The sequence below is a fragment of the Stegostoma tigrinum genome, chromosome 2 (assembly GCF_030684315.1).
Source record: "Stegostoma tigrinum isolate sSteTig4 chromosome 2, sSteTig4.hap1, whole genome shotgun sequence".
NCBI lineage: Eukaryota > Metazoa > Chordata > Chondrichthyes > Orectolobiformes > Stegostomatidae > Stegostoma > Stegostoma tigrinum.
In genome coordinates this window covers 45461902-45483055 of record NC_081355.1, presented here as the reverse complement: position 1 = coordinate 45483055, position 21154 = coordinate 45461902, and the positions used below count along the sequence as shown (strand labels likewise).

Here is a 21154-nt window from a genome sequence, read left to right as displayed (position 1 = left end):
AGTACTGGTCGTGTCTTTTTGTTGCTGGTTGATGTTTGTGTAATTTTCTTCCTGTCTATCCAATGTAATGTTTGTCGCAGTCTTTGCAGGGGCTCTTGTATATTACGTTGGCCCTGTTGGCTCAGGTTAGCAGTTGACGTAGGGTTGATATGGTTTTGTGTGATACTCTGATGCCCAGTGCTCGTAGGAGTCTTGTGGCCAGTTCAGATGTGTTCTTGATATAAGGTAGCGTGGTGAGTGTGTCGGGCATGCAGTATTTTCCTGGTGTCGTTTATGTAATAGACATCTTCTGACCCAGTTTTTCGGGTATCCATTGTCCTTGAATACTTGGAGGATGTACTTTATCATAGGATCCCTACAGTGTGGAAACAGGCCCTTTGGCCCAACAAGTCCACACCAACCCTCAGAACATCCCACCCAGACCCATCTCCTTAAACCTACCTAATCTACACATCCCTGAACACTACAGGCAATTTAGTATGGCCAATCCATCTAGCCTGCACATCCTTGGACTGTGGGAGGAAATCGGAGCATCCAGAGGAAACCCATGCAGACACGGGGAGAATGTGCAAACTTAACACAGTTAGTCACCCGAGGGTGGAATGGAGCCTGGTCCCTGGCGCTGTAGCACCTTTGCCTTAACTACTCAGCCACAGTGCTGCCTTTTCTTCTTTTTGGCCTAGTTCTGTGTGGCTGCAGTGTGTTGCTGCCTGTTTAAATAGAGTTTTCATGCAACTTCATTTGTGGGTGTTTGGGTGGAAATTCAGTACTTGGTCAGTGTGTGTGGCTTTCCTGTGTACCTTTGTTAGGAATTCTTCAACCACTACCCACAGCCAATACTCACTCAACTCCATCCACATGGATAAGGAAAACCACCAGTTTGATTGGGACACCACCAGGATTCTGGGACAGGCCAAGCACAGGAAGCCTGGTTCTCCAATAAGAAAGCCATCAACAAACACATAAAGCTAGACCATATACTCCATTTTGAAGAAAAACTTGAAGTGAAGCAACCCAGATCAGTGGATACAAGACTTCAAATAACAGGTGGGAAAACACAACGGCTGCACTGATGATGTCATCCTGCAGGCTAATGAAACAACTGCGGAACAACGAACCAGCTCAGCGAGCCTACCGACCACAACCACCATGAGAATGATTTCTATCTTATGTTATTTATGTCAATTTAAATGCCATGATTTAACTTTTGATTATTTTCCATGCCTACCTTTGATATTTTCATAATCTATTTATGTGAGCATCACAGCATCTTTGGATCTTCACTATTTCTTGCTATTCACGATTGGATTACATTCTGTTTTATCCTTTTTGAATTGATAATTTCACACTTATCTACATCAAATTCATTTTCATAAGCTTAAAATTATAATGTGACATTCATAAATTATGCTTCCATCAGCATGATGCCAGTGACATTGGAAAACTTGGATGTATGGTTCTCTATATAAATGATTAATAAATACAGAGAATTGAGTTCTCAAAGCAGATTGCAAACCTGAATGTGTTCTCATTATCTATATTTTCTAACTTTGATCACTTAGTTAATTTCTGAACAAGGCAAACGATCACATCACTGCAATTTGGGGTAAGTGTTTCTTTTCTGAAGTAATTTATCAAAAATCCACTGAACAGAATCTTACTTTTCTTTGCCAATTCTGAATTTTGTTGAGCTTTTTGGAAGGTTTTTTGCTGTGAAGCTTATCAAGTTTTCTCACTCTGTCTTATCTAACTTGCCTTATTAAATATCTACCATGCCCGTATAACATCTCTCACACTTGGTTTCCATCCCATTTTATTACCCACCATTCAACTCATGACTCATTAGCCACTCCAAAGACCAGCATGCTGTGTGTCTGCACCAACTTTAAATGCAGTAGGGAACCCGGATGAACACCGGCATTCTGAAACTGCCCTGCTCATTAATGGACAAGTTTGGAACGTGGCAGAGATGGAGAAGATGACACTACATTTCTCTGATAAGGTCCTGGAGGTCCTAGTAGACAGGGTGGTGCAAAGAAGTGGATTGGAGAAGCTCCCAAAGATTGCCACCTGGGTCAGTGCTGTTTCCAGGGTGTATCCAGTATTGCAGAAAGAAGGTCAGTGACCTCTGTGATCTGCCAGGGCAAGTGTTACACTCTTCTTTCTGCCACCTCATTCTCCTTCTATCTCTGCTGCTGTACCCATCTCCCACTAAGGCTCATGCAACACTTTCATTGTTGCCTGGCATACAAATTTCTCACATGTGCTGCCCCCTCAGCCTCCCACACAACTAACCCTGCTGCCTCCTCAGTAGTTCGGAGCACCTCATCACCTATCCCTCATATGCACCAGCACTAACAGCCATGTCACCCACTGTCATCTCACTCATTTCCCTATTTCTTTGATTACATTGGAAGATAGCTCATAACAGAGCAGAAGAGCCTGTATGGATTAGGGGAGGATGTGTCTCCAACATCTGGGTCCTCACCTCCTGGCTCCCTACAAAACAGGACCAAGAGTGGTCCTGCAGGGATCTGGGACATACATGTCCTGCCAAATGAGTAAATACCACTGCGACTCTCCCAGTAACCCTGTTATCACTTTCAGTCATCAACCACAAATTCCAATCACTGCCCACGATGCCTTTTTTCTGTTTTGTCTTGCAGGTTCTGCAAGCCTCCCTGTATCTGTGGAGAAGCGGCCCGCAGCGGAGGAACCACCCTCCTGGACCTCTGAGGATAAGCATACCGAGACCTCAGAGGAAGCAAGGCTGCCTCCTGCCTCCCCTACAAGCCCGATTCTGACACCTCAGTGAGGAACTGCAGGCATTGAAAGTGTGGGTTTACAATCTGGTGAGCCTCTCACTGTGAGAGCTCTTTGACTGGCTAAGAAAAAAATTGCCCACGCCGCTGGCACTCAGAGGACTGAGGTAGATAAGCTACCCACTCATCTCCCATAGCAGCCTGAGATAAATCTTATTAGGCCCTGTGATTTATGCACCCTTCTCTGCCCGCTGAAACATTAATCTTAGCATATCCTAGAACCATCCAACTGAAATACCCAGCTACAATGTCTTTCTTCTTTGTGAATGCACAGAAGAAATATGCATTTAAGTCTTTACCCACGTCCTCTGGTTCCAAACACAGTCTGTCTCACAGTTTGTCTCTAATAGGCCCCACTCTTTCCCGATAATCCTCTCACTTTTAATATGCTAATAAAGTACCTTGGGGTTTTCCATAATGCTGTCTGCCAAGGATATTTCATGGCCCCTCTTTGTTCTTTTAATGTATTTTATAAGGAACTCCCCATGCCGTCTATACTTTTGAAAACCCTGTCCAGTTTTTAGTCCACTGGACATGACATATGCTTCCCTTTTTGCCTTTATGTAATTCCTGATATCCCTTGAATCCACGGTTCCCTGGATTTGCTGCCCTTGCCCTTCACTTTTTGCAGAACGTGCTAGCTCTGAATTATTATTATATTACTTTTAAAAGACTCCCATTTTCCAAATTCTGAAAGTAGCTGCTCCCAGTCTATGTTTGCCAGATCCTACTTAATGATATTGAAATTAACCTTCTTCCAATTTAGGCACTTAACTTCCACACTATCCTTATCCCTTTCCATAATGACTTTGAAACTTACAGATTTATGGTGATTATTCCCAAAATGCTTGCCCACTGAAACTTCAACTACTTTAACTGGCTTCATTCCCTGGATTAGGTCGAGCACTGTCCCATCTCTGCTAGCACAAAAGCTTTCCTGGATGCATTTTAAAAATTCCACCCCGTCTAACCCTTTCATACTAGGGCAATCCCTGTTAATGTTAGCAAAGTTGAAATCCCCTCCAACTGTAACTCTATTCCTCTCAGACCTTTTGGTGAGTCTGAAGCTGAATGGTACCAGTTTGCTTGCTAACAAGCCAGAACCTCATGACCTCAGTCTGTGATTCCACTGCAACATTAGGGCTTGGGTACCTACTGCTTGTATTAGAAGCTGCGATATTAGGGGTTACACCTGGGATGATGACCCAGCAATGTACTTACGGGATTAAACACTACGTCCACATAGGAAATGTTGGTCTGCAGGCTGCTGTGCAAGGACTGATGGCAACATGGAGCTAGACTCCTCGGTGCTGTTTGACAATGACACCACACTTTCTGGCTAGCCTATAGGCATATCAAGTATTTTATAATACATGCTAATCAGTTTTTTTTCCATGTGCTGTCCTAGTAATGCCTCCACTGAAACTTCTGCATTAGAATTTACATGCAACCTTACCATCTGGAGGAGCTGCACCTGCAGAATCCTTTCTTCCTGATATGGCCACAGTTTATTTGTGCCTGGTGACTCATTGCTTGTAGATTTGGCCTTTATAATACACCTAAAGTTTGCAGAGTGCCAGTAATTAAGCTGTTGTCTGCAAAGCTTAAGCTGAGTGGCATTGTTTTTTTCTTCAAAAACTTCTTAATGTTTGCTAAAAACCGAAAGAACTGCGGATGCTGTAAATCAGGTACAAATCAGGTACAAAAACAGAAGTTGCTGGAAAAGCTCAGCAGGTCTGGCAGGTCTGTGAAAAATAAAATCAGAGTTAACATTTCGGGAACTGAGGAAGGGGCACCGGATCCGAAACGTTAACTCTGATTTTTTTCTTCACAAATGCTGCCAGATCTGCTGAGCTTTTCCAGAAACTTATGTTTATGTTCCTAATGTTTGCCTTCAGCCACCCGCACCACAGGGCAGACAACAGTTCTTGGGCATCTGAAAGTATACAGGGTCAAGGGCAAGTTTGGGCTGAAAAAAGTGTATTTGGGGAAAGAAGAAATTGATGGTTAAATCATCTGCACATTATAATTCATAAAGACTGTAGGGAGGGTGAAGTGCGATGCAAGATGGTGCATTAGGCATGAACATGAGTCATTCTTAATGCTTTCAACTGGTCACTAATTGTGGCCTCAATGATGGCAATTCTCGTAATGGCTACAATCTCTGCTCTGCTGGCTAGATTCTGTTGGTACGTGCTGATTATGCTTCTCTTAAAAAAGAAAGATTTGTTAGTGAATGTGGCATTCTGTGTTTTTTTCTGCCACAATTGATAGATGTCAGTGTTCGCAAGTGGTGAGATGCAAATGTTGTAGCAGCTCAAAGTGAGATAAGGGCAAGAATATCTGTGATTCTTCTGACTCTTTAGTTTCAACATTTCTGATTTGCAGGCAGCAGCCGCTTCCTCTTCAACATGAGGCATGTGATCCCTTTATACGTTCATTCCCCAACACGATGGTCTTAGGAACAAAAACAAAGTTGCTGGAAAAGCTTCGCAGGTCTGGCAGCATCTGTGGACGAGAAAAAAGAGTTAACGCTTCAGGTCTGGTGACCCTTCCTCAGAACTGATGGTGGCTGGGAAAACATCAGTTTATGTGCAGAAAATAGGGAGGTGGGTGATGTAGGGAGTAAACGATAAGTACCCAACCCACCTCCCTATTTTCTCCATATAAACTGACGTTTTCCCAGCCACCATCAGTTCTGAGGAAGGGTCACTGGACCAGAAACGTTAACTCTTTCTTCTCCTCCACAGATGCAGCTTTTCCAGCAACTTTGTTTTTGGTCCTGATTTACAGCATCCGCAGTTTTTTTCGGTTCTTATTAGGATGGTCTTAGGGCCCTCCGCTTCTTCCTGGAAAGTAGACCTGAACCATCCCTAACTCCATTAATAGTTGGGACTGTAACATTGGTTGATTTCTCCTAATCAAAAACATAGCTCAATTTGTAACACTATTGGATTCTGTATTAGCAGCAAACTTTCACTTTCTTTGTCAGATTTCCTCTTTCAAGTACATGATCTACATCGCACAATTGAATTTTCTCTCAAATCTTCACTAGATATCTGAATGTACCTAGTGTCTTCACAACAATTCCAATCTCATAGTTATCGTTTTCACCTCAGCAGCTTTTCACGGTGATCATCTGACCAGCATCATACTTTCCATGTTTCAAGAATCATGTAGGACACAACTGCATTTTGTTTTGCATTTCTCTTTGGATATAAGTAAATTAGACATTGACCTAGGAATAGATTACCTACAGTGTGGAAACAGGCCCTTTGGCCCAACAAGTCCACACTGCCCCTTGAAGAATCCCACCCAGACCCATCCACCTAAAACCCACTCACCCCTGAACACTATGGGCAATTTAGCATGGCCAATCTACCTAGCCTGCACTGCTTTGGACTGTGGGAGGAAACCGGAGCACCCGGAGGAAACCCACGCGGACACGGAGAGAATGTGCAATCTCCACACAGACAGTCACCCGAGGTGGAATTGAACCCGGGTCCCTGGCGCTGTGAGGCTGCAGTGCTAACCACTGAGCCGCCAAGCCACCCCAAAATATTTAAAATAATTCATAAGCTGGGCAACCTATTACAAACTGTGGAATTATTCTGTAAGAGAACAGCAAATTGTTGAGCCTGTGTCAAAGGCAATCACATAAATCATTCCTTAGCTTGTTACCTTTTCACAACTTATAAATTAATTTCTGTAGCACCATTTAATGCTGGGGAATATTGTGGTACTGGGTTTTTTTGATTCCAATCTTGCTGAAAAATATTTCAAACTGTTTGGAAATAATCTGAAGACCATTGTCAGGACACCTTGACCTCTGGAAACCCAAAAATTGCAAATGACCTTCTCAAAACCTCAATGATATTGGGCACAGACTCAACAAATATCCTTTATTTTTATATAGCTTTCAAACAAAACAAGTCACACTTCCAGTTCCATTTCAAAGAAATTGAAATGCATTCGTTCCCATAATGTTTAATCATTAAATGAAAGGAGCCTTGGTTGAATCATTCAGAGACACAATTTATAATTTTTTGTCCACTCATCAACAGCTGTCATCTATCTTTATTATGAAAATAGGTTCTTATTTGCCATTCTCATACAAACTATCTCTACGTAGATATTTTTAACCAACCTGTTTAGATATGTTATGACAGATTTCTAGCCCAGTTAGGACTTGAAACTGAACCTTCTGACCCTGAGGTAGGGAAACTATAACTGCACGACCAGGGCCTTGACTGTACTCGTGCATTCTTGTTTAAATGCCTCAAATAATCTTCAAACAGTGACAGTGTAATTATTCCTTAACTCTATAAGAAATAGCCTTAATCTGCAATATATGAGAAGTACTCCTGTAGTTTCTCGTCATAATATTCTTTAGACCAGCCACTCATGACGTTATTGAGATTTTCATTGGGTATCACATCATTGCAAGTTTCTTCACTAATTTCGCTGGCAGACACTGCCATATAATTTGTATATCCAATTATGTAAAGTTTGTGCAATATCTCACAGACAATGCAGTGGTTAGAAAACTTAAATCATGAAGCAACAGTTGTGCTTTTTAATTTTGGTGCCATACCCTTGAAGTGAATATAAACTCACAATATTTCACTTTCTCTGTCTTTTGCCGATGAAAAAGTCATCTAAGAAGCAGCACACTTCTTTCATCTCACTTCACTATCTTTGCACGTATGAATTTTACGCAGTTTCTTGCTCATGTCAGTTAATTATAATTGACAAAGGCATTTGAAGAATCTATCTTACTGAACATTTTTTCTTCCATTTGAACAAGTTAGAAACAAATCTTTACTTACAGGTAAGTGTAATCCACATTATTTAACATTTGTCGCCATATATCCAGCCAGACTCATTTCCTTCTGAACTACTACAGTTGGTGAGGCCCATTCACTGCTGTTCACCATCTTTAATTGTATCTTTTCTCCCAAATCTATTCGGTTCTTCTTTTATTTGTGAATGGATAGCACCTGCACAGATTTGCAAAATGTGTGTTGTCTTTTATCTTGACTTTGGTCTTCTGACTCCAAATTTTAACATTTAGGCTTCTTGTTCAAAGACCTGCCTGTCCTGTTTTCACAGTTCCTTGATATCAGTCATGCTGTTGGTGATCCCTACTGTAAAAAAAATGCAGCTCAATTTAAGCATATTTTCTGAACCCAATTCATCCATTGTTCCCTCCTACTACTTTCAAAGAAAGAAACATGATGCATCGTCATGTTCCAGTCTAACATTAAATTCATATAAGACCGGAATATTACTGATGGGATAACTTATCAGTTCTATACCAATTTTGAGTTGGAGGTTCGAATTGGGGATTATTTACACTCTCCAGGGTCTGCAGATGCTGCTGCAGCTATAACAAAGGTGAAAATAAATTGTAAGTCTCTGACTTCCAGTGTTATTGTGGCCACCGGAATTTTATCGTCAACCCCATTACCATCATTTTCCATGCACTGTTTCTGATGCTGAGTGAAACCCTTAAAGTTTCTATTTGATAACATTAACCTTTGTTTCTATGTCTATCACATGTGTATTAGAGGGCTTCCTGGCTCCTGGATCAGCTTCAGATCTACCAGAAACTCAGTGCGGTACATGACTGAAATATGGAGCTTTGCCATGACATGGAGCAGTGTTGTTTTCTGTACTCCTGCATGCTGTCCGAATATGACTGACTTTAGCATAAGCATAACACTAGAACTTTGGACATTTAAATATTTACATTTTAGATTGTATTGTTACATGCACTCAAGTACAGTAGTATAGGTGTATCAGTGGAAAGTGTATCATGTTGCCACACATGGTGCCATCTTATGTACAAGATACCTAGGTACAAAAGTACTTAGCTACAAAGTAGTAAAAGAAATGAGAATTAAAAAGTTAAGCATCACGTCATAGAATAGTAGAAAAATAACGAAATAGGTAATAGTTTACATAAAGTATTTTGTAGCCTAAATTAGGAAAATAAAGGAATAAGTTAAAAGTTCAACAATCTTTGATGAGTCCTCTGCTTATCTCACTCTGCTGTCTGTTCTTGATGCCACCACAGCAGATACTGTTGCTGCTGCTGAAACCGCTGCCTCTTCAATCTACCCTGGTGCCTCAGGCACATGCCCGGGTAGGATCACTCACACATTGAACCAAAATACGATCAACTAACATACGTAAAGAGACCTGGCTGAGAGCCACTGAGAAACCAGGTTGGGACCCATCACAAGCCACTGAGATACCAGGTCAGGACCCACGATGAGCTGCCAAGAGATCAGGCTGAGAGCCACCATGCTGCCAAGACCTGCCATGTGCCGCTGAGAGACCAGGCCAGGACCCACCGCGAGCCATTGGGATACCAGGCTGACACCCACCAAGAGATCAAAGTGGAGAGAAAAGAAAACAGAAGGAGCAGGGGAACTCTGGTTGCAATGTCTTACTCTGTCGCCATCTTGATTGGAAGCTGATAACATGCCCAAATTTCATTTCTGGATAAGATCCACAAAGGCAAGAAAAATCCGGGATCTCTAAACCTGACCTTTAAAAATAGCTGCCCACAGCCCAGATTTACAATGGGAAGCAGGGTAGAGGGCGATGCCCAGTGGGCTGATTTGAAAAGGGGGTTACCCAAGTGGTTACAGAGGAGACTGCTGGCTCCTAAAGTGGGCTGAACAGAAGGCCAGAACTGTCTCTAAGAATATAAAATATATAACAAAATATAGAAAGAAATATAAACCTTCCTCCAGCTGCTCCCCTCACTAAACCTACCCCCCCTATCTCTACAAACTCCCTAAGCCGCATTCATGCCAGCCTGCTCCCAATGGCTCCTCATATCCCCATGACTCTCCTTCACCTAACATGCCAATTCACATAATATTCACTGATACCTTGCAGACAGGAAGAAAACTAAAGTTCTTTCACTTAAAATTCCATAAATAACATTTTATTGAGAAAAGCACTCATTCATAAAAACACACTTTGACAGCTCTTAACAGGTTTGGTGCTTTTTGATAGTACTTGAATAGTTTGCCATTTCTGAACTGTTCTTGACAGGTTCGCAGGGAGTTTATACAATGTCAGGGACAGTTGTCATATGTCATAGAAACCGTACAGTGGGGGACCAGGCCATTTGGCCCATTGAGTCCATTCCAACCCTCCAAACACCATCCACCCACTATCTGAGACACCATGGGCAATTTAGCATAACCATATCCTGCACATCTTTGGACTGTGGGAGGAAACTGGAGCACACCCATGCAAACACGTGGAGGATGTGCAGACTCCACACAGACAGTCACCTGAGACTGGAATCAAACCTAGGTCCCTGGTGCTGTAAGCCAACAGTGGTAACCACTAAAACACTGTGCCATTGTCACACATGCATACGCACATGCATATGCACCTCAACATATAAATACCAATTGCTTGAGAGACAACCAGCAACATCTGAGGTCCTCTTGAAGTGATCTAGCTGTAACATCTATCAGGAACATTAAGGGAAAGCTTTTAATATCCTTCTTTCACATGACAACTATTTCAAACATAATGCATTGTTTGTTGTTAGATAAGAAAATGTGAGGCTGGATGAACACAGCAGGCCAAGCAGCATCTCAGGAGCACAAAAGCTGACGTTTCGGGCCTAGACCCTTCATCAGAGAGGGGGATGGGGAGAGGGAACTGGAATAAATAGGGAGAGAGGGGGAGGCGGACCGAAGATGGAGAGTAAAGAAGATAGGTGGAGAGAGTGTAGGTGGGGAGGTAGGGAGGGGATAGGTCAGTCCAGGGAAGACGGACAGGTCAAGGAGGTGGGATGAGGTTAGTAGGTAGCTGGGGGTGCGGCTTGGGGTGGGAGGAAGGGATGGGTGAGAGGAAGAACCGGTTAGGGAGGCAGAGACAGGTTTGACTGGTTTTGGGATGCAGTGGGTGGGGGGGAAGAGCTGGGCTGGTTGTGTGGTGCAGTGGGGGGAGGGGACGAACTGGGCTGGTTTAGGGATGCAGTAGGGGAAGGGGAGATTTTGAAACTGGTGAAGTCCACATTGATACCATATGGCTGCAGGGTTCCCAGGGGGAATATGAGTTGCTGTTCCTGCAACCTTCGGGTGGCATCATTGTGGCAGTGCAGGAGGCCCATGATGGACATGTCATCTAAAGAATGGGAGGGGGAGTGGAAATGGTTTGCGACTGGGAGGTGCAGTTGTTTGTTGCGAACTGAGCGGAGGTGTTCTGCAAAGCGGTCCCCAAGCCTCCGCTTGGTTTCCCCAATGTAGAGGAAGCCGCACCGGGTACAGTGGATGCAGTATACCACATTGGCAGATGTGCAGGTGAACCTCTGCTTAATGTGGAATGTCATCTTGGGGTCTGGGATGGGGGTGAGGGAGGAGGTGTGGGGACAAGTGTAGCATTTCCTGCGGTTGCAGGGGAAGGTGCCGGGTGTGGTGGGGTTGGAGGGCAGTGTGGAGCGAACAAGGGAGTCACGGAGAGAGTGGTCTCTCCGGAAAGCAGACAGGGAAGGGGATGGAAAAATGTCTTGGGTGGTGGGGTCGGATTGTAAATGGCGGAAGTGTCGGAGGATAATGCGTTGTATCCGGAGGTTGGTAGGGTGGTGTGTGAGAACGAGGGGGATCCTCTTGGGGCGGTTGTGGCGGGGGCGGGGTGTGAGGGATGTGTTGCGGGTAATACGGGGGACGCGGTCAAGGGCGTTCTCGATCACTGTGGGGGGAAAGTTGCGGTCCTTAAAGAACTTGGACATCTGGGATGTGCGGGAGTGGAATGTCTTATCGTGGGAGCAGATGCGGCGGAGGCGGAGGAATTGGGAATAGGGGATGGAATTTTTGCAGGAGGGTGGGTGGGAGGAGGTGTATTCTAGGTAGCTGTGGGAGTCGGTCGGCTTGAAATGGACATCAGTTACAAGCTGGTTGCCTGAGATGGAGACTGAGAGGTCCAGGAAGGTGAGGGATGTGCTGGAGATGGCCCAGGTGAACTGAAGGTTGGGGTGGAAGGTGTTGGTGAAGTGGATGAACTGTTTGAGCTCCTCTGGGGAGCAAGAGGCGGCGCCGATACAGTCATCAATGTACCGGAGGAAGAGGTGGGGTTTGGGGTCTGTGTAGGTGCGGAAGAGGGACTGTTCCACGTAACCTACAAAGAGGCAGGCATAGCTGGGGCCCATGCGGGTGCCCATGGCCACCCCCTTAGTCTGTAGGAAGTGGGAGGAGTCAAAAGAGAAGTTGTTGAGTGTGAGGACTAGTTCAGCTAGGCGGATGAGAGTGTCGGTGGAGGGGGACTGGTCGGGCCTGCGGAACAGGAAGAAGCGGAGGGCCTTGAGGCCATCTCCATGCGGAATGCGGGTGTTTGTTGTGTCTTGTACACAGATGTAGTACTTTATCTGAAAATGCAACTAATGGCTGCAAATAATAATATTAAATAGACCTCTGCTCCTGCTCTCCCAGTGATTCTGGCGATGTCAGTACCAGAAGCTGAATGCAACTGAACCAAAACATGACCAGAGCCTATGTGACCAGAGCAGTTTTTTTTACTCGAACAAACAATGTGGGCTTCGCTAACTGAGCCTGCATGTTATTGTGAATCCCTAATCGCACTTCAGAAGATGGTGATAAGCTGCATTCTTGAACTGCTGAATCCATTTGGGACAGGTACATTGACAGGATGATAGGGAAGACGTTTTGACATAACAACAATGATTGGGATGACAACATTTTCCAAACCAGCATGAGTCATGGCTTGGAAAGGAATTTCTACGTGGTGGTGGTGTTCCAATAGATCTGTTGCTGTCACTGTCAGTGAGCCCATTGCATAGCAGTTTGCTGGCTGGCTGAAACATGTTTTTAATGTGGCATTTGGACACAATTTTCCCTCCCTCATCTTCAGAAAGTTAGGATTTTGCTTCTATTATTCCTGCATTTCATGTAATTTGTCTTTTCACCTCCTCTCACTCAAACATTCAAGCTGGCCCATTTTTTCTTTTCAATGTTAAATGCTGATAGGAGTTTGAAATTTTTGAATCATTAAATACCCTGCTGTCTACAAGATTTATTAATAGTTTCCCACCATACAGTAGAAGGCCTAATGCCTATTCTATAATTATTAAGAACCCATTCTCAGTACAGATATAAGGAACTAATTGCAATCATTTAATTCAATCAATGAAATATTATTTGCTGGATTTATTCAAAATCTTTGAATTCTTTTTCAATGCTAATTATTTTACACTTTCAAATGTTTATTAGTAGCTACCAGAAAGGGCCCTTTTTTCTATTCTGGACGAGGGGTTTCATACGGTGGTCTTTCTCCACCGCGCCTTGGCGGCAGCTGCCCCAAGCTTTAGCACATCCCTCAGCACGTAGCCCTGGACCTTGGAGTGCGCCAGTCTGCAACATTCGTTTGGGGTCAGTCTTTCAGCTGGCAGACAGCAAGTTGCAGGCAGACCCAAAGAGCGTCTTTCACCACATTGATGGTCCTCCAGGCGCAGTTGATGTTATTCCTGGCGTGCGTCCCGGGGAACAGCCCATAGAACACGGAATCCCATATCATGGAGCTGCTCGGGACAAATGTCGAGAAAAAACATTGCATCTTGGTTCAGATTCCTTTGCAAAGGCACATTCCAGAAGGAGGTTTTTTTTAATTTGAAAAAATATACTTTATTCATAGAATGTACAAAAATAAAACATATTTATACACCTACCCAGTCATGCAAGCCGCTCGGGTTACCCGGGGGTACGTACACCAACTAAAGGAAGAAACAAAACAAAGAAAAAAAACAAAAGAAAGAAAAATACCTCGGCAGTCATCTCCCCGCAGGCCCCCTGACCAGTTGGGAAAGGCGCCAGCTGGGCCCAGTTACCAGACAGGGCCCTTTTTTCTATTCTGTACAGGGTGTTTCATACGGTGATCTTTCACCACCGCGCCTTTGCGGCAGCTGCCCCAAGCTTTAGTGCGTCCCTCAGCACGTAGTCCTGGACCTTGGAGTGCGCCAGTCTGCAACACTCGATCGGGGCTAGTTCTCTCAGCTGGTAGACCAGCAAGTTGCGGGCAGACCAAAGAGCGTCTTTCACCGCACTGATGGTCCTCCAGGCGCAGTGATGTTATTCTCGGTGTGTGTCCCGGGGAACAGCCCGTAGAACACGGAATCCCGTGTCACGGAGCTGCTCAGGACAAACTTCGGCAAAAAACATTGTATCTTGGTTCAGATTCCTTTGCAAAGGCACATTCCAGAAGGAGATTTTTTTTTTATTTGAAAAAATATACTTTATTCGTAAGATGTACAAAAAATAAAACATATTTACACACCTACCCAGTCATGCAAGCCGCTCCGGGTTACCCAGGGGGTACATACACCAGCTAAAGGAAAAAAACAAAGAAGGAAAAAAAAACAAAGCAAAGAAAATACCCCGGCAGTCGTCACCCCGCACAGTCCCAGTTGGCCCCCTGACCAGTTGGGGAAGGCACCAGCTGGGCCCAGTTACCAGATAGGGTTCTTTTTCCTATTCTGGACGAGGGGGTTCATACGGTGGTCTTTCCCCACCGCGCCTTGGCGGCGGCTGCCCCAAGCTTTAGTGCGTCCCTCAGCACGTAGTCCTGGACCTTGGAGTGCGCCAGTCTGCAACGCTCGATCGGGGTCAGTTCTCTCAGCTGGTAGACCAGCAAGTTGCGGGCAGACCAAAGAGCGTCTTTCACCGCATTGATGGTCCTCCAGGCGCAGTGATGTTATTCTCGGTGTGTGTCCCGGGGAACAGCCCATAGAACACGGAATCCCGTGTCACGGAGCTGCTCGGGTCGAACTTCAGCAAAAAACATTGTATCTTGGTTCAGATTCCTTTGCAAAGGCACATTCCAGAAGGAGATGTACCATTTAATTTGCACATATACAGCCTTGATAAGCACTTGAAAATATGTCTTTCTTTGATAATTATACACTGCAAGCTACCTTACAGTAGTGGTACCTTACAATAATTCCCATCTGGTGATTATTGTGGATCGTTGCCGTGTATTAGAGGTGCACAAAAATATCACCCTTCATTACAACCGGAAATTATCCCTGTCAATAAATAACCAATAACCAATTAAATAACCAAACAAATTTACAAAGTTATGAGGTGACGAGCTTATGAATTCCTACAACAGCTGTTAAGATAACTGTCTTGTAGCTTCCTGCTTTTTAGTTCGCTCCCTTTTTGAATAAAGGAGTTGCATTCATTTGTTCCAATCAATTGGTTGTTTCTCCAAATCATGGGAATTTTGGAATGTTGACATTATTTCTTTAACCTTCACTAGCTATTTCTTTAAAGATACCAGGATGAAGTCTGTCAGAACACAGGGACTTGACAACTCACAGTTCCAACTATTAGTGCCACTTCCCTGGTGATTATAATTTTCTTAAATTCCTCTCTCCCCTGATTGCATGTAAAGCTGAACTATTGCAATACTTCCTAGCTGGGCTCCCATATTTTGTCCTCCATAAATTTGAGGTCAACAAAAGTTTCACTGCCCTCATCTTTATTGACACTAAGTCCAATTCACCCTATGCTTAAAGATCTACATTGGCTCCCAGCATTGATTTCAGGGTCTTTTTGTGACCTCATCCCTGTCTTGTAATCTCTGTAATCTCCTTCCATTTTACAGCTCAACAAGATATATGCACATCACTGATTCTGCCACCTTGAGTATTCTGAAATGAATTGAGACACTTTTGGTGCTGTGCCTTTGGCTGCCTAATATCCAAAATACAAGAACAGAGTAAACCATACTGCCCATTCAGTCTGCTCTGTCATTCAATATGATCTTGGGCTAATCTTGGGCTTCAGCTCCACTTGGCCCCTGTTTCCCATCGATTTCCAGAGAGGCAGAAGATATATGTGTCCCAATCTTAAAAACAGCTAATGCAGAAACATTTAAAACCTCTTAGGTAGAGAATTCCAAAAGATTCACAACTCCTTGAGTAAAAAACATTTGCTTCAGCTGAGTCCTGAATGATTCTTACAGATCTTACTTCTATACTGGCATGTGCTAGGTTCCCTCACCAGTGAAACCTACCTCTGTGCTGACTTTATTAAATCTCTTCTGAATCTTGTAAGTGTCAATGAGATCATCTCTCATTCTTCTAAACACTGAAGAAAATCAGTCCAATTTACTCAGAAGCTTAAGAAGGACAGAAAACCTAAAAATGCTGGAGATCACAGTGGGTCAGGCAGCATCCCTGGAAACAGAGCAAGCTAATGTTTCAACTCTTCATCAGCTCTCAGGATATGGGAGAGTTCAGGCCATGCCCTAGCTCCCAACCCCCTATTGGTCACATAGTTTGCCATTACACACTACCTAATGTTAGCCACTAACAGTCTCCATTAACAGCTGTTCACCCTCCCAGCCAGATTGTTATTGACTCCTTTGTTTATCCAACTGTTCTTCTCTCTCTTTGGGCTCAATCATGACTTACCATTTACTCCTTCCACCCTCCTCCCACCCTATCTTCTGCATATAAACCAGCATTTTCCTCGCTACTATCAGTTCTGACGAAGGGTCTTCGGATCCGAAACATTAACTCTGATTTCTCTTCACAGATGCTGCCAGACCTGCGAGCGTTTGCAGCAATCTCTTTTATTGTTTCTGATTTACAGCATCCTCAGTTTTTTCAGTTCCTATTTAACTTTGACAAAGTGTCTTTTTCAGAAAAAATATATTCTTTCCTATTCTTCCAAGCAAAATGAATAACTTCACTCTGACCTGTTGTTGCCCACTCATTTAACCTCTGCTATATTTCCTTGAGACCCAGTAGTCACACTCTTTAATGCCATATACACATTGCATATCTTTCCCTTAATCTCCCTTTTAGTTTTCTTCTTGATCCATTGATTTTTTTCCTACAAATTCACTTTGTTTGTGCTGTACTAATTATATGCTTATATTACATGGCTGTCTTAATGTTTTTAAATGATGCCTGTTTATTCTTAACAGATGTTTTCTTGAGTATTGCATCCTAGTCTATGTTGCTAAACTCTGCTGTCATATTCCTTAAGTCTGCGTGCCAAAAATTCTTCACTGGGGTCTGCTTACATCAGTCAGGTTGAAGGTTTTTGGTTTCTCTGTTAGAAAGATAATATCTGGATCTTCTACCTGATCCAAGTTTGCATGATATTCAAGCAGCCGTAGCTCATCACACAATTTGTATCTATATCACTATAGTTAAGCTATTAATTATTCGGAGGACATCACAACTCAGAGAACTGAAAAGGTGGAATATTTACCTAAGGTATAATCATCTTAGAATGAACAGGAAATAAAATAAATCATGCTGAAACTAAAATTAAAATGCTATAAACTGCAGAATGAGACGAACAACGTCTTGAATTTTCTTTGCGCTTTAACTCTAATTCTTTTCACACTTGATAGTTACAACTACAGTTTCTATGTTACTTATTTTGAGCTTCAATTTCCTCTACAGCACAGTGGCACAGTGGTTAGCACAGCTGACTCACAGTACTATGGACCTGGTTCTATTTCAGCCTTGAGTGACTGTGTGAAATTTGCACGTTCTCCCCATATCAGCGTGGCTTTCCAGAATCAGTGACGTGCAGGTTAGGTGGATTTAGATTAGATTCCCTACAGTGTGGAAACACTTTGGCCCAACAAGTCCACACCGCCCCTTTCCCATCCCCCTATAACCCAGACACCCCTGAACACTAGGGGCAATTTAGCATGACCAATCCACCTAACCTGCACGTCTTTGGACTGTGGGAGAAAGCCACACAGACACGGGGAGAATGTGCAAACTCCACACAGACAGTTTCCAGAGGCTGGAATCGAACCCGGGTCCCTATAGCTGTCAGGCTGCAGTGCTAACGACTGAGCCACCGTTACCACCCATGATAAATGCTGGGTTATGGGGATAGCTTATGGGGGTGGGTCAGGATGAGTTGTTCTTTGGACGGTTGATGCAGACTCGATGAGAGGAATGGCCTCTTTGCACTATAGAGATTCTATGATTTTACAGTCGATACCAAATGACATCACAACATTAGTCCTGATGTGGTGTGTAAACCCGACATGTTGACTTTCCTGCTTATTTGATGCTGTTGCTGCTGTGTTCCTCCAGCTCCACACTGTATTGATTCCAATACCATAATTTCAGTAGTTTTAAGGATCTCCAATGTTGAAGCTTTTGTTAATGTTGCAACTGACACACCTTATTTGATCTCATGAATTCAATTCAAAAGATGCAGTTGAGAACAAATGACTTTCACCTTTTCCCTCCATGAATCCTTTCATAATTTAACAGGCTTGTAAGTGGTACTTTATTTTCTCACTCATGGTCAGTTTGAGGGCATTTAATTTGAAGTGAGGTGATCGGGGACGCCACCTCTGCCTGAATTGTTAGATGATGAGAATGGCCATGTTTTTATTTCTGCAGTGCAGAAGAGGCCGTTCAGCCTATTCAGTCTGTAAAACTATGGTAAACTTACCTAGTTCCACTTTCCAATAGTAGGCCATAGCCTTGAATGTTACGACATTTCAAGTGCTCATTCAAGTACTTTTTAACGGTTGTGAGGTACCTGCCTCAATGAAACTCCCAGGCAGTACATTTCAGACTCCCACCACTCCCTGGATGAAATTATGTTTCTTCAAATCCCCTCTAAACCTCCTGCCTTTTACCTTAAAAGCGTGCCCCTTGTTACTGACCCTTTAAATGACCATGTCCCTTATAATCTAATACACCTGTACTAGGTTCCAACAGAGCCTCCACAAATCTTCTCTGCTCCAAAGATAAACAACCCAAGCTTAGATGCTCCAACCCAGACAAATTCTGGTCAATCTCCTCTGCACCCACTCCAATGCAATTATATCCTTCCTATAGTGTGGTGACCAAAACTGCACACAGTACTCCAGTTATGGCCTAACTAAAGTACTGTGCAGCTCTGACATAACCTCCCTGTCTTATAATCTATGCCTTGACCCATAAAGGCAAGCATACCATATGTGTTCTTAACTGTCCTATTAACCTGCCCTTACACCTTCAGGGATCTGTGCACAAGTACACAAGAATTCTTTGTTCCTCTGAGCTTCCCAGTGCCTCATATTACTACCTTGTCTTGTTCCTTTATCCAAAGTACATCAGCTCACATTTACTATGGTGAAAGTCTACCTGCCACAGAATCTGCCCATCTGACCTTCGGCTTTCTTGCTTACTGCCAACCACTCTTTCCTTCAGTCACACACTTACTTGTTATACCCCCACATTGTCATTTACATTATTTATATCGTAAACAATAAGGGACCCAGCACTGATCCTCTGAGTATGCCACTGTATACTGGGCTGCTGTCATGCGAACAGTCATCTACCACCACATTCTGTCTCCTACCACTAAGCTACCTTTGGATCTAACTTGCTAAACTGCCCCAAACCTTGTCAAAGGCCTTTCTGAAATGCATATAAAACCACATCAACTGCACTACCCTTATAATTGGTCAGTACTTCGAAAAGTTCAATCAAATTTGTTCGGCATCATTTCCCCCTTCTAATGCCTGGTGTTATACAGCAGAGGTTGACCCTGCTCTGAGAACCAAAACCAAAACACCGAAAGAGGAGTTTCTCATCCTAAAATTTGTTAAAAAGAGCGTGAAAAAGTGTGTCTTTTAACAACTCCTAGTTACTAAATCAAAAATGCACTTACGCTCACTTTACAATCAACAAGTAACAATTTATTTATTCAACTCTAACAGAGAACAAATTAACTAAATTATTAACAAACCAAAAAAACCCTTCTAACTACTAACCAAATAATGAAAGATTCTGACAGCATGTTGTTCCAACAAATACAAGTCCCACTTATACAGCAAGACAATATAATTTAGTTTCTTGAAATTACAGCCAGGTTACGTCTTGATGAATGTACTCTGTCTTCTCCATTAGTTCTCCTGTCAGAATGCTTTCTCTTGTCAATTCTTCTATCATGAATCTTAGCTAGGAGTTGCTGTGGTGCCATTGAGAATCAATGGTGTTTTCTGAAAAGGCTGAGAACTGTTACCTCTAAAAGATGGCAGTTAGCTTTGCTGGTTTTCCAACTGCCCGCTTCTTTTATACCCCGACGACATATCAGTTCTTCCAATCGGCTTGCTCCTAGGTTGTCAAAAACATCAGATTCAGATTTGGTTGTTTTTTGTTATCTAGGTGCCCAGTTCAAATTGATTGGCTAAATTCAAATACCAATTATCTTGGTAAAAATGCTGTTTGACCTGCGAACGGGATGGCCTTTTGATACAAATGTTTTGACTAAAGTGCTCTCTATACTTTAAGTACATTTAAGTCATCATTGGACAAGTATATGGACGTACATGGAATAGTGTAGGTTACATGGGCTTCAGATTGGTATGACAGGTCAGCACAACATCGAGGGCCGAAGGGCCTGTACTGTGCTGTAATGTTCTATGTTCTATGTACTTGCAAAGTTTGAAGCTGATCAGAGACATCTCCAAGCATAGAAACAGCACAATCTTTTAAAGGAACCACACAGTGCTGTTTCCCCTATCATTTTACAGACACATAATTCTAACATCCTGCTTCCCAATCCACAAATACTTTATCCATCTTCACAACACCTTCCCCCTTAACAAAGAAATGAACTATCATTATGAAAGGATGGCCTCTTTTTTTCCTAAAACATTCACTCCAATGTGTTGCTAGACCCAAAGCTCATTAATTTCGAGTTACACATGTTATACTAATTCCATTTATATCTAACATTTAACGCTACAGTTTCTATCTTATATAAGCATTTAGGGGCAGCACGGTGGCTCAGTGGTTAGCACTGCAGCCTCACAGCACCAGGGACCAGGGTTCGATTCCAGCCTTGGGCGATTCTAGCCTTGGGCGACTGTCTGTGTGGAGATTGCACATTCTCCCCATGTCTGCGTGGGTTTCCTCCGGGTGTTCTGGTTTTTTCCCACAGTCCAAAGATGTACAGGTTAGGTGGATCAGCCATGTCAAATTCCGGGGTGTGTGGGTTACAGGGGAATGGGTCTGGGTGGGATACTTCAAGGGGCGGTGTGGACTTCTTGGGCCGAATGACCTGTTTCCACACTGTAGGGAATCTAATCTAATCTAAAATCTAAAGCATCTGCACAACCCCAACATGTACAATCTGTAAATTAAATGCTTGTAACGTGAGGGCTCCAATGAAACAATCTGGTGTTCTAGTCCTTAATTCATTCCAGAAATGTCAAAGGATTGTGATTGGTATACACAACCATCTCTGATGCATTGTTTGCAACATAAACATTGAAAGGTTGTAAGGCCAGCTCCAAACTCA

General features: G+C 43.2%; 1 protein-coding gene across 6 annotated transcripts in view; it reads left to right on the top strand.

Annotated features, from left to right (window-relative positions):
- The window catches only part of fbxl7 (F-box and leucine-rich repeat protein 7), a 425983-nt gene that overhangs the window by 206711 nt on the left and 198118 nt on the right, over positions 1–21154 (top strand). Inside the window, exon 2 of one of the 6 annotated variants that reach the window (XM_048521771.2) lies at positions 1563–1606. The exons of 4 other annotated variants lie outside the window; for them this stretch is intronic. The gene's annotated coding sequence lies outside the window, so the exon portion shown is untranslated. Of the gene's footprint in view, positions 1–1562; positions 1607–2090; positions 2118–21154 lie in introns of those variants that run through there. One more of the 6 variants, XM_048521790.2, reaches the window with a different exon arrangement.